The following is a 16,111-nucleotide window of genomic DNA, read 5'->3' on the forward strand; positions in this document are numbered from 1 at the left end:
TCTTTCTTGCATGAAAGTAACAGACTGCATGAAAAACAAAGGAAAATTCTCTGAAGGAATGTTTTAGGGAAACAGCAGTTCCCTAATGTGACATGTATTTTTCCCTCCAGTGTATATTTCCACTGTCTTCAAATATACAACTCTATTTCATCATTACTGTTACTGTTCCGACTATTGGATTCTCTTTTCATATATCTTGGCTGTTTTGAATCAAATAAGAATGTTTTTTTTACTTTTCTCTTTTTTTTTTACTTCAGCTTTAACCTTAAGCCCAGTCCTAGAAAAATCTATGTTCAGCAATTTTCTGCACTCTGTCCAAATCTATTTACACAGAAAAATGTTCTTTCTGTTACTGCATTTAAGGACATGATAAATTCCACAAGTTTTAAGAAATTGAAGATAGTATTTGAAGACAGAGTTTTAGTGTTAATACTAGACTACTGAGGCTTGAGCTGTGCTGAATTTCTCACTACAAAATCTTCTTCAGACAAACAATTCATTGTAATCTTTTCTTTCAGTAATGCTAAGGATTTCCTGAAATGTCAACTGTTTTTTCCCCTTGGGTAAGTGACTGAATCAGGTTTAAGTTTGTTTGCTGAAATCAGCTATTTTAAAATCAAAGTGTGTCACTGACTGAAATTGCTTCCTATTTTCTTCTGATGTTTTCTGATGTACCTTTTACATTAGTTACATTTGTAATCAGATAATTCCTCATTAACCCTTTTTTCTAACCTACCATTCCTTTATTGCATTATCATAAACTTCAGTATGCGCACATTCACTTTTCATTTGAAGACTGTAGCATGGAACATTTTTTGCACTTACTGGAAGTTTAAAATTTAATCTCTGAAGTGCCTTTCTACAACCTTCATCTACATCTTTAATAGTCTCAGATAATCCTGACCTTGAGTACCCGTGGTTTAGTTCTAGGTAGTTCTGCGAGGGGCAGGCAGATGGTCCTTACGGGTCCCTTCCAACTTGAGATATTCTGTGATTCTATGAATCCATGACTTGTTTTACACAACTTTTAAGGTGAAATTCTGGTCTACTCAGAGCTTCCTCTGCTCTGTTTTGCAGCCTGGGACCTAGACATTTAGCTAGAAGCAAAGTAATTTTTATTTTTCATTAATCTATAAACAAGAACAGCATCCCACGAAGTTCAGCCTAATACTTACTACCAATGGCAAATGATGGTGACCTGCTTCAAAGCATTCAGTTTATTGTTGTCTTGAAAATTACCAATTACCAAGCAAATAGATTATTTCCACCTTCAATTATTGATGAAGCATTAATGGCCACAGAGGGGGGAAAAAGCCCATCTCGATGAAGTTTTTAACCACTTTTCAATGCAAAGAGGACCTAGTATGCTGTTCACAATGCAAAAGCTCATTTCCTGACCAAGATCCAACTATTGGAAGACATGACTATTAGATCTGCTGTAATCTGCACTACTGAATACAGAACACTACTGTAGCTTCAGCAGTGACCTTGTAATTTTCTGTGTTTTAAAAATTTTCACAAACATTTGTGAGTTTTATTTTTAGAAGCTACACTACAGTTATTATGATTCCCTCTGTTTTGCACTGTTGTAGATCTGAGTCACGATAGGCAGGTGGGGATCTTCTACATAAACTCCCCTAAGCCTCTTGGCAATTATTGCTGATCCTTGTAAAATGCCTCCTCCACTCCTGCCAGGAAAGGCAAAACGCCTTCTCGATTTGTGGGTTACCCTCACAGCCCCTTTCACAAACCTGGTCATGATGCAGTTAGGGATGTCATTTGCAGTCTGCCTAAATAAGGCTGCAATAAACACAATTATAATGTAAGGAAGAAGCCCAGGTTAGGTTGTGATCGCTGTTCCTGTTGCTTTTCCTTTGTGCTGATCGATGCATCCCAGATACGCTGCATCATAAAATACTATCACGTGATACATAGATAGGAAAGTTTGCTTGTTTCCAAAGTAATTCTGTCTGTAGTGCTTTTAGGTAAATTACAGTTACTCTGGCAATACTTCTTAAATGGTTTCTCTCTAATTTTCAGCAGTTTTCGGAGTAATTTCCTTCTGTCGCTGGTTCCACTCTGGGACCCTGAAGGCTCCTCCCAAGGTCCCGGGGGCCGAGGCCATAGACTTGCCCCCAAGGAGCCGCCGTTCCCCTCAAGTTGTACCCTACTGGCATGGTGAGCACTGTCAGAGAGCTCCTCGGGGGCTCCTCCGGAAAAGCCTTAGTCTCACCAGGGGTGCTGAGCTGTTACGCGGGTCCCAAGCCCTGACCCCCCAACCTCGGCGGTGTGGCAGGCACGGAGCTGGCCACGAGCCCTTCCACTGCTGGGCCTGCTCTTTGCTCGGTTGCAGGTGCAAAAGCAGAGGTTGTGCTATTAGCAGGCCAGATCTCAAAGTGGAACCACATCCATGGGTCTTATCTGAGGTGTGTGAATAAAAACCTTAGGGCAGGGTGAGGGCTTTGGGGTTAATTTCTATTAAAAGAGTGTGTTTCTTTGGGCTTAATTTCGCACTGAAAACAAGATTTAACCTGCCCTGCTACGGCCATGAATGACGTGCCCCATTCTGGGAGTCAGGACACCAGGAGAAGGGTCTGGAGAGGCAGAGGGGGCTGGGGAGGCGCTGGACGCTGGCCATGTCAGCGGCTGGGGTGGCTCTGCTGGAGGCACTGCTGCTCCCCGACACCTCGGGGCTGCGGGTGCCCCCACGCTCAGGCAGCGGCGGCTGTGGGCAGTGCCGGAGGCTGCATGCAGCAGTGGTGGGCATGGAGGGAAAGGAGCGTTACCCCCCGTGCCGGCCAGGGGGCCCTGTCAGGCCCCCTGCGCACCAGTCGGCCCTCATGGTCCCAGGCAGCCTCTCTGAGGGTCTCACCCACCTCACACCCCTTGGCCCATGGGCCCTGGCACCCATTGGCCCGCACCAGGGTCACCCTCGGCTGGGGGACAGCCCCCAGCCTGCTGCCCCCGCCAGCTCTGCCCGGCTGCTGTGGGTGCTGCGTTGGGAGGCCGGCCTGGGGGAAGGGGGCACAGGCAAGGGAAGGCTGCCGCGGCCACGTTTGGGGACCAAATATAGGGAGAGCCAGGGACTACCGGAGACCTGGGCTTCCGTCAGGAAAGCCACAAGCACCTGGCAAGGCTGCAAGGGTGGGCAGGGTGAGCTGCGTGCTTCCTTGGAGGATGTGGCGAGGAGAGGCTGAGACACGCGGAGCTCCAAGCTGCTGTCTGGGGAAACGGTGCCAAGAATGACACACCCTGTGGAAAACAACAGCCCGAGGCAATGGCTGCCATCTGGGAACAGCTACAGATGACGTCTGGGCAGGACTGTGTCGGTGCTGGGGAAGGAGCATGGCAGAGCCAGAAGGGGTGAGGGAGGCTGACGGCGCGGAGGCTGGCGTGGCTCCGTGGGGAGCTGGAGGCCACTACAGGCAGCCATGTGTGTGCGGTGCAGAGGCACGTCTGGGTACGGGGAAAGACAGCTCGCAACAGATCCCACTGCTGATCAAGTCCTTAGTTCTGCCCATCAGGTACACAAAGTGAAAAGGCGGCAGTGCTGGGACATGCCTGTTTTTAGCAGGGCACAGGAACAGCATTCCCAGGTCATACGCCGAGAAGCTGCCTCACCCGAAGGCCGCAGCCAGACACGAGGCTGTTTCGCCTTATCGGCAGGAGATCTGGTGGTGGGCAGAAGAGGTACTGCAGGACCAGGTGCCACCCATGGGGAAGATTCAAGAAATTGTCCAAAAATCCTCATTTCTAATTGATTTGTAATATGTGATGGATCAGATTTTTAATGTCACTGCTACAGTTGCAGCAGGAGTTCAACACAGATCCCAGAGACTGACTCTCCACAGGAGTGACTGGTTTCCCTGAACACAGCTTGTGCCTTAGCTAGGTACAGATTTTCACCGATGACCCTGTAACCTCTCCCTCGTGTGAGGGATCCCTCCCATGCCGGAGACAGGCTTTTGTAGGTAAGGCTTTTGTATCAGTAAGATCCTTCTGCTATTCAGCCACCTGTTTTTGCTAAGAATTTGGGAGATGGCTCTATACCTCTGTCAGAGCTAGCTGCAATCGGTGAAGGGTTGCAAGCTGATCAAGTGGGGACTGGCCGAGAGATGGTGCATACATGAATATACACAGCTGTACTTTGCCAGCTAGCCTTATCCGTTAGGAAACCGAGCTGAATACTTGGTCCATTTTTTCCTGAGTAACTTTACAGAGAGAACACTTTCCACTTCCTGGAGCGGGAGAAATTCGGGAGAGATGGCGAATGCTAAAAATATTTTTCTCTGCCTGGTGTTTCAGGTTCTGCCTTTTGAAAAATGTGTCACACAGTTGTGCATGTTCCGTGGTTCGTATGGGAGAGGGCCTCTGCACCCTGCTGCTTTGCTCAGTGCCTGGGAGACCTCCCCACAAAATGGGACAGGGTTTTGGTGGTCTTGAGGAAGAGTTACGGCTGCGGCTAAAGTGAAGCAAATAACATGCAACTTTGTGTAAGGGAAATAACAGACCTGGGAGAGATGTGAACACAGTAAACTGTTGCTGATATATGGTATCAATGGAGAGGAAAGGGACACCAAGATAGATGTTGAAGAGTGCAGGAAAACTGCTGTCTTTGATCTTGCTGCTGAGAGGACCGCTGTGTGAAGCTGCCCTAGCTGAATGAAGTGCTTGAGAAACTGGAGGAGTGCAGTGGTGTGTCTGAGTGAGCCGTGCTGTCGGGGCTGAATAAAGTTCCCAGAAGAGCGTTGACATAGCCGGGATGACTGTGTTTGTTGCTTGACAGCAGTGAAAAGCAAGTCCGCGCAACTGTGCAGGGTACCCTTGGAGGCCTTTTTAACTCTGTTCTTACTTTTAATTTGCAGGTAGATTATATGTTCTTACAATTCTGTCATGATGATTGACTGTTAATTGTTTTTATTCTTAATTTTGCTGGGAAATGCTGGTATGGGAAATCAGGATGAATTAACTGGAAGCGTGCTTGTTGCTCATGGTAGGCTCTATAAGCCACTTAGAATTGAAACATCTACTGTAATAGGCCTGTGGCATACAAGGCGATTACTTGAACAACTCCATGGGACTCAGCAGTCTGTACAAGTGGCTCCTCAGGCGTCTCTTGGGACTGATCCAGGCTGCTCCAGTGGCAGAAAAACAGGCAGAGGTGTCTGTGGATGTGGATTGCTAAGGAGAGGAGTATGTTACCAGAAAACCTGGCTCTGTGTTCTGGAGCTATGGTTGTCTCCATGCAGCCTGGGGCACAAGAAGGGTGATGTCCCACCTGGCAAGGCAGAAGGGCCCTGGACTTTCCACTCTGGGAAAGGATTTCTTAGGCATGGAGTGATTCCCATCGGCTGTGCAAGAGATCAGAATCTGTGTAGTACGGGGCAGTTTTTTGTAGGTTGCTGGGAGGTAGAGTACACAGAAAGTACGACAGTAAATTCAATACTATAGTTTTTGAGCCTGAGTTGCGCCTTTTTTTTTTTTTTTTTTTTTGATCATGCAGTGCTTGTAGCCCTCTTCTGTCCTCACTTCTGAGAGCACCAGAACATCGATATATCCTTTACTATGCTAGGCTGAGCTACTAAGGTGACCGTGGGGGGCCTTTGATTTTCCTGTCACAAAAACTCATTTGGTTGTCTTTGGTGTGTGTATTCTTTTTAACCTTCTGCCAAGCAGACACTAGTGCACAGGAAACCCTCTAACAGTTTTCCAGCTACGTTGCTCTTACACCCTGTAGAGCTGTGCTGCCCGTGTCCAAGGCCCATCCTTGCCATGAGGATTGCTGATAAGAGCTGGCTCAGGCTGTGAACTCCCTGGATCCCAGGAGAACGCCCGGATCCATGGCATTGCAGCCACACAAATAATGGGCTTGTAAGCAAGCTGGTATCACTGCCTCTCTAGAAGCTGTGGGTTTGTCTGTTTGCCTAGTTCATTGACTTGGCTTATATCAACAAAAAGTAGTTTAGTTCTGAGATAATTATACTTCTGAAAGCATGGATATATGAGAGTCACCACACATCTCATTCCAGGTAAGCTGAATAAACAGACTGTAACCGATTCCTGTCTGTTTTGCTCTTTTGCTCACCTGACAGCACTCCATGTGGCATGCCGTCTGGTGGGAACAGCACACACGCTGCCTTGCCTGGTGTTACGCCATCTCACAGCTCCTTTCTAAGAGACAGGAATGTGGAAATCTGATGAAACTGAGACAGGTCTGTCCGGCTCAATGAACATTACACTTTCTGATTCCAGTTTGGAAAGCCTCTCAGGAAAGGTTCTTTCATGCATACTTCAGTAATGCTGAAACCCATGGGATTGAAGCGCCCGTTATATCCTGGCCTGATTACTGCTTGAGCTCAGCACATGCTTGGGGTATTTTAGAGCTGGCAATTGCGCCACGTGTTTGACACGTGCAGTTATTTATCAAGACAGCCAAACATACTCTGTTCTGGGGCTTCTGCCTATTCCATTCGAGGTTCAGGGGCACACTTTTTCTCCACGAGGCAGCAAGAAACTTTAAATAAATTTCACTGGTTCTTTAAAGCATATACGCAATTAGCTGTGCCTGAGACAAAATTCTGAGTAAACTGTGCTGGGTTTCTGGGGAAAACAAGGATATTCCCCTTGGATGTTTGACTAGTGGGTTTTGCCACAGACTCGTGATTCCAGCAATCAGCAGATTTGTGGTCTTGCTCAAAGCAGAACCTTTTTGCATTATTTTTTTTTGCTTTCTTTCAGATCCCTTGATATGCAGCTTGATTTCTGGAATCAGCTGTGTAAGTATCTCGTATCGATTTCCTGCAAGCGTAGAAGTGTCGGGCAGATCTCGGTTCTCTGTTAGTAGCATGCATTTTTGGTTGTAAGAGTGAAACACTTGGCTTAAATGAAGCCTTTGTTCATGTTATAGCACATATGGTAGGTACTTTTTTGGGCAGTGATATGGTAGCGTAAAAAAGGGTGGTTGATTGTCCCTCTGTCTCTAATCTCTATGAACCTCTTAAATCTAGCACCCTATGAAATCTGTGACACCCTGTGAGGGTGTGGTAGATGATACTACAGACTCCAGCAGTGTGCATGGGGACAGGGTTTTGTCCAGTGTTTGTGTAGAACCTCCTGGAAATGTAGAAAGAAAGCAGCAGAGTGAGTGGAGGTGAAATTCAGTGTCGTGGCATCTGGGCAGCCCCGGTGAAGATCTCAGTCTGAGCTTGATGCTGCTTTACCTGTGCCTTTAAAAATCCTTCACTAATAAAAGTTGAAATTTAATCATTAGTAATTATGTCATCAGCACCATCTGTTGGAAGTAGTTGAGACTCAAGATGCTGAACCTTTTTGAGTAATTTTGCCCTTCTGCACCAGAACGTGTGCGCAATGAATACCTCCTGTGGTTGTCTTAAAGATCTTTATCTTCTCTCAATATTTCTTCTCTATCTCTGCGCCAAAGTCCTATAATTATTGCTGAAGAGGAATGAGAAATGTCTAGTCTTTAATAGGCATTACGTAAAATTGTGCATAGGGAGAATGATTATTGGAGATGGTACAGGAAGAGAACTGCATTCCTGTTTAAAAGATCTAAAGGTACATATGTTGAAGGTAAAACCTAAAACAAAAATCCTTTATATGGATGAGAATTTCATGAATGACTTTCTTTTCCTTTTTCCCTCTTCTTTAATGAAGAACACAAGTAGAATTGCAGATTCAAACACTTTTGAGTACTGGGGCAGGCAGGGGGTTGATTAGAGTTCTCTAATTATAACTAATGACAGAAATAACATAGGCTCCCATTTTGCCTAGATGATATATGAATTGAGCCACCTCATATAAATACAGCATCTCTCCGCTTATTTTCTTATGGCAGATGATGCAAAACCGACTTAGTAAACCATGCTGCTGTTTCAGATCCTCAGGAACCGGACACCTCAGTCTGTCTCCCGACTCCTGGGCCTGTTGCCCGGCTTCTGGGTGGTGTGAAATGGTGTCCAGCAGGGACATAGCAGCAGGTATTTGAGATTAAAGCTGTTCTTGGTGTACTTGCTCTCGTTCCAGCTGCAGCCTGTTACTGGGCTGAGACTGAGGGCTCTCTTAGGGCTCTGTGTAACTCCAGTTACTTCGACCTGGGCATTTTGGTGCTTCCATACGTTGTGCCACGTTAGCAGTTATAGGTAGACAGAATTCCTCTGACTGGAACTGGGAATGTTGCTTCTGTAGTGCTATTCAGAGACTCCTTGTGTGTATTTTGATATTTACTCAAACTTCAATCTGTGTGCCGTTCCCTACGAAACACAGGCCAGGAAAAATTGCTTTTTGTTTAAACATAGTCAGAACAAGATACTTACAAACGCACTTACTTGCGCTGCGCCTACGCCGACAGGCACGCTCTCCGAGCTCCGGTCCGTGAGCGGAGCTGTCAGGGCTTCCAGTGCAGCACAGCCATGGGGCAGGAGAGTGAGGGCACCTCGTCCGGGGCAGTGCCTCCTTCTGCCTGGGTGGCAGCCCAGGGATGGTTTTTAAATAAGGTTTTGCATCACCAACGCTATTTAAAAACATACCTTCTAACTCTGTTTGTTTTGTCTCCTAATGAACATATTCACTGAAACAGGCACCTTGTGCCCTGAAGCAGAATCCTAACACTGAGGGAAAGAAAAATGACAAATATTTTTGTTGTGTATAGTTCTCTGTCAATATTTATGTAGCTCAATTCCCCGGGTGGCTGTGGGTGAAATTGCAGAGGAGCAAAAGCATCCTCAAACCTCTACCTGCGCCCAAAGCAAACATGCCGATGTGTGTTTGTAGCAAACTGGAGAGCAGGGTGAAACAGCAGAGCGCAGTGCGAGGTGCGGGGAGCGGTGCGTGGAGCAGGGCTCTGGCTCCTTGTCTCACAGCGGCTGTTCCAGCACGATTATCAAAGTCCTTGCTGGTGTGAGGGGTTGCCCACGCAGCCGTCGCTCCGCTCTGGCCGTGGGTCTCGTCCCCTCTGTGCTGGTGGCCCCGGGGACGTGTGGGGCGCAGCGGGCGCAGGGCTGGCCCTGGCATGGGGCTGTGGGACTGAGGCCGAGTGGAGGGACGGCTGTGTCGCCCGGCCTGCTGCTCAGCCCTTCCCTTTGCCGGGCAGGCCGTGGGGCACGGCTGTCCCCACCGAGCAGCAGCTGGCCTTCCCCAGGTCGCCCTCACGGCCACCGGCCTCTGTGGGGTTTGCTGGGGCCAGCTGGAGCCCCCGCACTACAGACGCAGAGAGCTGCCAGAAGAGATGCGGGTTTATCTCAGTAAACATTGCGAGAACAGCGAGATGGAGTAACAGAGCAGAAGAAAAGAAACAATCTGGCATGCAGACCACAACAACGGATCTCTTTTTTAATTTTTAATTTCCCCAGGGAATCACATGTTTATTAAAATGTTAAAATCTATTGTCTTACACTTCCTTTAGGCTAATCCCAGAGTTTGCTAGAAGAATCCCTTCTTGTAGAGCGTACATTGTAAATCCTACTTTGTGTAAATAGGGTTCGTAGTAGAACTTGGTGAAATTCAACATTTAAGCTTTGCATTCACGGGTCTGTGTGAATAGTGTGGCTTTGCTCAAAATGAGAGTATCCATGCACACATGCTGCATAGCTCCTTAAACCTCAGGAGAAAATGAGTATGTGCAATACATGTGGTTAAGTGTAACTGTGGAAGTAGCCCCAAAAACTGTTTCATAAAACGTGGACTTTTATGTTTTACTCCAGGACACAAAGAAGCAGAACCACTGTTTTTGCTCGACATTGCATGCAGAACGGGAATAACTTTAGGTTACTGCACAAAAACAATTAGAAACTTTTCAAATGAATGAAACATTTGCAATGTCAGTGTTTTCCTTGTTTTAGACATCTACATTTTAAAGTCCAGTCTGACCTTCCCCAGCTGTGGAGCTCCGGCTCCTTGGTGCGGGTGTTACTTTCTTGTTGCTGTTTGCAGACTGAGTTAGAGAGAGCTGTTTATTGACCGAACACGAGGGGTAGCCCTTAAAACGACGGTATTGGAAGAAACACAGCTGTGTGTCACCTGTGGTGTGTCACCTGTGGTGTGTCACTACCGGTTCTCACGTGTTTTCAGGCACTGGGTCATGTCTGCAGATGCATCTGACTGGTGTGGGTCCTATGCTGGGTGACTTTCCCAGGAATAATTGTGTATGCCTCCCCTACAATGACAGTGACTGCTAATTAACCTTGCCATTTGGCAGAGTAAATTACAGGATGTAGAAGTTATGGTGTGGCCTGATGGCTGGTTAAAGCTGACATCCTCTAATAAACGGTAGTTACCTTAGTGGTCTCGTTAACTATGATTAGTGGGTATTTTGCAAATTAAGGCAACGGTGAGGGCAGTCCAGGTAGAGGAGATACCAACAGTAGAGAAGGCAACTAAATTTTAGAGGAGTCTGATTCTTGCAGAAAACTTAAAACATGAAGTGTGCCTTTAATGTAATTCTTCAGTCTCTTTCAGATTAAGACAATACAACACGCAGCTCACTTTTTATTGTCAGAGCATTTGAGCTACACACTCTTCCTCGGTTACACCCTTGCTTATGCCTTAAGTCCATATGATTTAGATAATAAGGGGTGTGAAATGACTCTTGTATTCAGTGAAATAGTTGTTTTGTTTCTTAAAATCCCCTGGTTAGGGTCTCAAGATGGGATAAATTGCATTTCTGCTTCAGAGGTCAGAGGAGCTTCAGAGACAAGTATCTTCATTAAAAATGATGTGTTTATTAAGTTTCTATCAACTAGACATCTATTTATTTATAAATTATATTTATAATTTGTATTTACTTATATTTATAGTAGACCAGTCTATCAGACTGGTGTGTCTGTGGGTCTTCTTGTAACAGGCAGCTGTTGTCCCTTGTGCTGGCGTTCCTGCGTGCTCCCTGAGGAGTTCTCTCTCTGTTTAGCTGGTGATAACCTGTCACCGAAGGTTAACAGACCTCAGGTCTGAGCAGCGTTTGTTGTAGATGCTTTCAGCCACATCAGCTGAACATTTACAGAAGGCTGTAAGCAGCCTATTGCGCCAAAGAACTCTAAGAACTGATTAACAGTTGATAAAAATGTTTTTAATTGTTTACCAGATTTTATGAAGTACTCATAAATGGAAATTCCGTATAAAGTCTGATTTATTTATTTTTTTAACTCCCTAGAAGGAACTTAAATTCCATGTTCAGTGGGAACTGATACAGCATAGAAGCAATCGCAAGACAATAAAAATACAGTGATGTAAATTAAAAGCATGAAATCCTAGAATAGAGCGATTGTGGGGAAATATGGTGTAGCTATAGGAAAAAGCTAGGATTTGCCAGGAAAGTTTTCAGCTTTTGGTTTGATGCTGATCTTTTATGTGCTCTAAGGAGTATCATCATGCGGAAAGTGGCATATTAAAATTGAGATACGGCTTAACTGAGTCTATAATGACCTATTGAACTTAAAAGCTGCTGATCACCATGGGCAATTCCTTCTTTGTTTATTTCTGCTTCAGGCCACATCATGTTTCTGGGAGGAGTATCCAGATATTTTCCCAAGCTGTTATGTTTGCTGTTACTCCTTTCAGTTGACAACCAGTGAATTCAAGTTGTGTGTGGTACTTATTCTTGTTTAAAATCAGTTGAAAAGTGCTGAGAATTCTAAGCAGGACAACTCGCTTGTTTAAAGCTGCCCATTGTAAGACCTTGCCGTATCAAGGCCAAGTAAGTCTAATGGTCTAATTTTGGCTGTATCACTTTATAGTTTAAGGGATTTGTTCTGCTGAGCTGTGTGATCGTCTCCTCCTCCTTTCGTTTTTCCTTCTGCCTGCAGAACTCCCCTGTGCTCTTCTGTGCATGCACATCAGCCTGTGCCGTGCTGCTCCACCACGGAGCTCCGGACAGCGCAGCCTGGGCTGCCTGCGGGACGAGCTGCAAGCCCACGGCTTTCTGCTGCCGCAGCTGGAGACCAAGGCAACACCAGCACCTTCATTTTCTGCAAAATTCGTCAATACAAGGAGACTCTCTGGACTGTCAGGACGGAATTCTTCCTATGTTTCCAATTCTGTGATAGCAGAGGATGGCTCTTTTGACTTTGCAACACTATGCGCCTAGTCACTGACCTGTATAATTATTATTCATGGTAAATATGGTCGGTGCCATTTTAAGATTCAGGTAAGGACTAGGGCTCCTTGTGCTATGCACTTCACTGAATATATAGAATAAAAAAGATTTCCTTGTTCCAAAACAATAGCAAGGGAGACTGCAGGGGGTGCTTGAGATCATCTTTTCCAATCTTTCCAAAATATGCTCCCTTTTCCATTCTGGCCTTCCTTTGGGCTTCAAGACGCAATGCCCTGCAGATGCCTTCTGCACTCATTAATATTTTATGTTACTTGTAGGGCTGAGGAGTGACATTGAGTTGCTGATAACGATGCAAATATCGGCTGCCAATGCAACATATCATTACTTCAAACTTGCTCTGGCTTCCCTTTGCCTTCTCTTGGAAGTGAGCTGTGCTCCTATCTGCTGTGGTTGCTGGAGGCTTTGGCAAGGAGTTCCGGGATGACTCACCAGAGGAGCAGCAGAAACAGAGAGAAAGCAGATGAGAGATGGATGGCTTTTTTTTTTTTTTTTTTTAATATGAGTTTATATGAGAAATTGCTGTCTCTTGGGCTGGGAGGGAAAGCAATGATTGGAATTGTGTCCTGTGGCTGACTTCAGTGCCTGCCCTTAGGCTAGTTACAAGGGAGAGGATTTGGTTTGAAGCAAGCCAAGGCTTCCCATCCAGCTGAGCTTTGTTATCCTCAGTAAGCACTGGGTGTGTTGAGGTTTATTTGGGATAGCTCTTCATAGCCCTCCACACAAAGTACCTTACCTTCGGCATTTAAAGAAGGCATAAAGCTCTATGTCTATAACATTCTCTAATTCTGTGTGACTGTGAAGATCCAAGTCCTTCAAGAAAGGAGGTCTTGGGAATGAAGACCTATCTGCAATACCGTTGAAGGTCTTTCAGTATCCATGAAGACGTGTCTGCAACATATCCTTGAATGGACAACGTATTGAAGGGCAACATCCTTCTCATCCAGGACCCTATGCTCAGCTGTTAAGGGGCACTTGCTGGTTTGATCTGTGCCAGACAGCCTCCTGGGTCATTAGCCCTGTTTTTCTTGCTCTTCCTGGACACATAAATGCAACTGTCAACTGCTGAAAATTTAAACTTTGTCCAAAAGTAATTATAAACAGCAGATATGTGATAGAATAACACAAAAGCAAAGAAGAATAATTATTTATCACTGCAAGTAAAATATACATCAGTGACACTAAGGATATGACCTATTTCACTCCTGGTGCAAGCCCTACAATTTAAATAAATGGCACAACAGATACATCTGGTCCCAAATCTTTCTATTTGTCACCAGTGAAACAATGCGTATCTACAGTGCTTTCACTCTCAGCGTTTTCTGCCATTTCCAGGTAATGATCCTTTCGTGGCTAGTGCCTGCACACACCGAGACACAATAAAATCTTTCCTTAACAGGGGAAATTTGTAAATAGAAATAACCCAGCCAGGACATGGCTTCTAAATATTGAGAAGCTCTCAGTCCCCCTTGCGTGTCACATAAATAGGGGCCTTGAGTTTTACACGTAGCCGTGACCTGGCCAGCAGTGGCGTTGCAGGGGCAGCTGGTGGAAAGCACCAACTCGGGCCAGTGAGACCCCTCTCGTTCTTCCACCCTTTATGTACTCTCCTAGAACTTGGTCTTGAAGTCAGCGGTTTTCAGTGGGCAGGAGAGCTAGCAAATTCAAAGCAGAAGTCCGGGAGCGGCAAACAGGAGCAGTTGGCTTGGGACTGACGTGGTAGCAACTTCTCATCCCCGCGGGAGTGCACGTGTTTATCTGGGATAGCACTGCACACTAACGACCCGGTGGCTATCAAGAACATAGGAGGGCTAATGTGTATTGAAACAAGAATTAGTCTGAGATGAAATCATTTTGGGAAAGGATGACATAAGAGGCTTTACTGGGGTAGTGCCGGGTGTCTGCTGTAGGCCCTCAGGGTTGGGTTTGAAAAAGGAGAGAGATCTCCCCAGTGTTATTAGAGAGATAAGTAGTACCAGTAACTGTATCATTATGGGAGACTCTTAACTTTCCAGATATAGATCAGAGAGCAAATGCTGCTAATAATTACAGGGTCCAGATATTTCTGCTTGGGTTGGTCTCTAGGTTTCTTTGCGTGTGGAAGAGCTTTGGCATTTCTTTAAATCAAAAGTGTAAAATCTATCTGGAATCTGTAGGGCAGACAGAAAAAAGTGAACTAGATAAAGACCTGAAAAGGACACTATGAATAAGTAAAAAGCGTAAAATGAAAAGACAAAATACTAAACCAACAAAAGTTGCGCCTTAGAGATAAAAAGTGCAAGATAAAGTGAAGATTACCAAAGGCTATGAGAGCTATGTTTTTATGAGGGAAATTCAAAGTTTCTTCAATTGAGTCTGCACTGAGACTGGAAAAATAAGTAAAAGATAATTTAAAACATAGTTTATTTTAAATCTATTCATCATAAACTGATCTCATAATAAACTAACACTTTATCCAAATTTCCCATAAATATTATTTCAGCCTTGTGGGCAGATGCTGGATAGCTAATGAGACAAAAGGACAGGAAAAAGACCTGCATTAGAGACAGTCTCTGGTGGGTTGACCCCAGCCAGGAACTAAGCACCACCAGCCTCTCGCTCACTCCTCCTCACCCCGTAGCGGGACAGAGGAGAGAACCAGAAGGGCAAAAGCCAGAAAAATTAGAGGGTATAGATAAAGACAGTTCAAGTGAAGGGAGGATTAAAAAAAAAAATATATATATATATATGATGCAAAGCTAATCCCTTACCACCTCCCTCCAGCAGACTGATGGGATGTGTTTTAGTAAAACTGCCTGGCTGAGGCGGTGCTGTGTGACCAGAGACTAGTTAGTGGTCGTGGACCCCCGGGCAGAATGAGGAGGGGTGCAGAGGAGGTGGTCGGTGGCTGCTGGCTTGTCAGCCAGGCCAAGAGAGCAGAAGGAGCTTTACTTTGGAACGGATGATGGGAGGTGTGGAGGTAAATGACAAATGGGATAAAATACAGCATGAATTTAGCAAATACAGGTCATCCCAGACTAACGTGGTATCTTTTGATTAAATAAAGATCCTATTCCTTCTTTGTCCATCCCCGGAGATATTAAAAATCCAAGTGGACATGGGCCTGGGCAACTGGCTCTGGGTGGCCCTGCTTGAGCAGGAGGGTTGGACCAGGTGATCTCCAGAGGTGCCTTCCAACCTGAACCAGTCCGCGGGTCTGTGAGAAAGAGCATGCTCAGGGTCAGGGAGCGAGGTGGTCACTGGGCTGGATGTGCTGACCTGTCAGCCTCCTCAGAGGGCTGTGTTATCATCACCGAGATCTCCCAGGGGACCGGTTGCCCCAGGGTATGCAGGACTGTAATGGTCCTGGGCAACCAGAACGGGCAGGCAGCCTCACACAGACTGGAGTTATCACTCATATCAGATGGTTTTGCAGAAGGATGTGTGGGGTGGCGCCTCATTCAGAAAACTAGTGTTCCAGAGGATTTTGATGACTCAGTTGCTGACAATGGAGCATCTGGGTGAACTCCAGACCTGCTGCATTAGTTCATCCTGGCTGTGCCATGGCGAGTGGCATGCATGACTCCTTCCAGCCCAGGTGCCAAGAGGTGCTGGGCGAGGTGCGTTTATGCCCCCAGTCTATATCTGAGCCCCTGTATGAAAGCGGAGCAAGAAATTAGCTAGAACTCTTTGAAATTATTTGTTCAAAATATCTTTTTTTGGAGGGAAACATCTTCCAGTTTTTTCCTCTGCTAAAGTACACAGGGGATTGTCACTTGCAGTTAAGTTCTGGGGGTGTTACCACTGCGTGGAAAATGATTTCTCAAATGATTCAAAGATGGAATATCTTTTCCTTGGGTATTTCAAAGAACCCCCCAAAACTACTGAAGAAACATGTTCAAAGAAAATGAAAACTTTGCCACTTTTGTTGTTTCCCCCACCCTGGGAACTGAAACCAACCCTTGGCCAGCCACAGGCCTCCGCTGTTGCCTGCTCTGGCACAACACT

Source organism: Charadrius vociferus, unplaced genomic scaffold (assembly GCF_000708025.1).
Source record: "Charadrius vociferus isolate BGI_N301 unplaced genomic scaffold, ASM70802v2 scaffold423, whole genome shotgun sequence".
NCBI classification, from domain to species: domain Eukaryota; kingdom Metazoa; phylum Chordata; class Aves; order Charadriiformes; family Charadriidae; genus Charadrius; species Charadrius vociferus.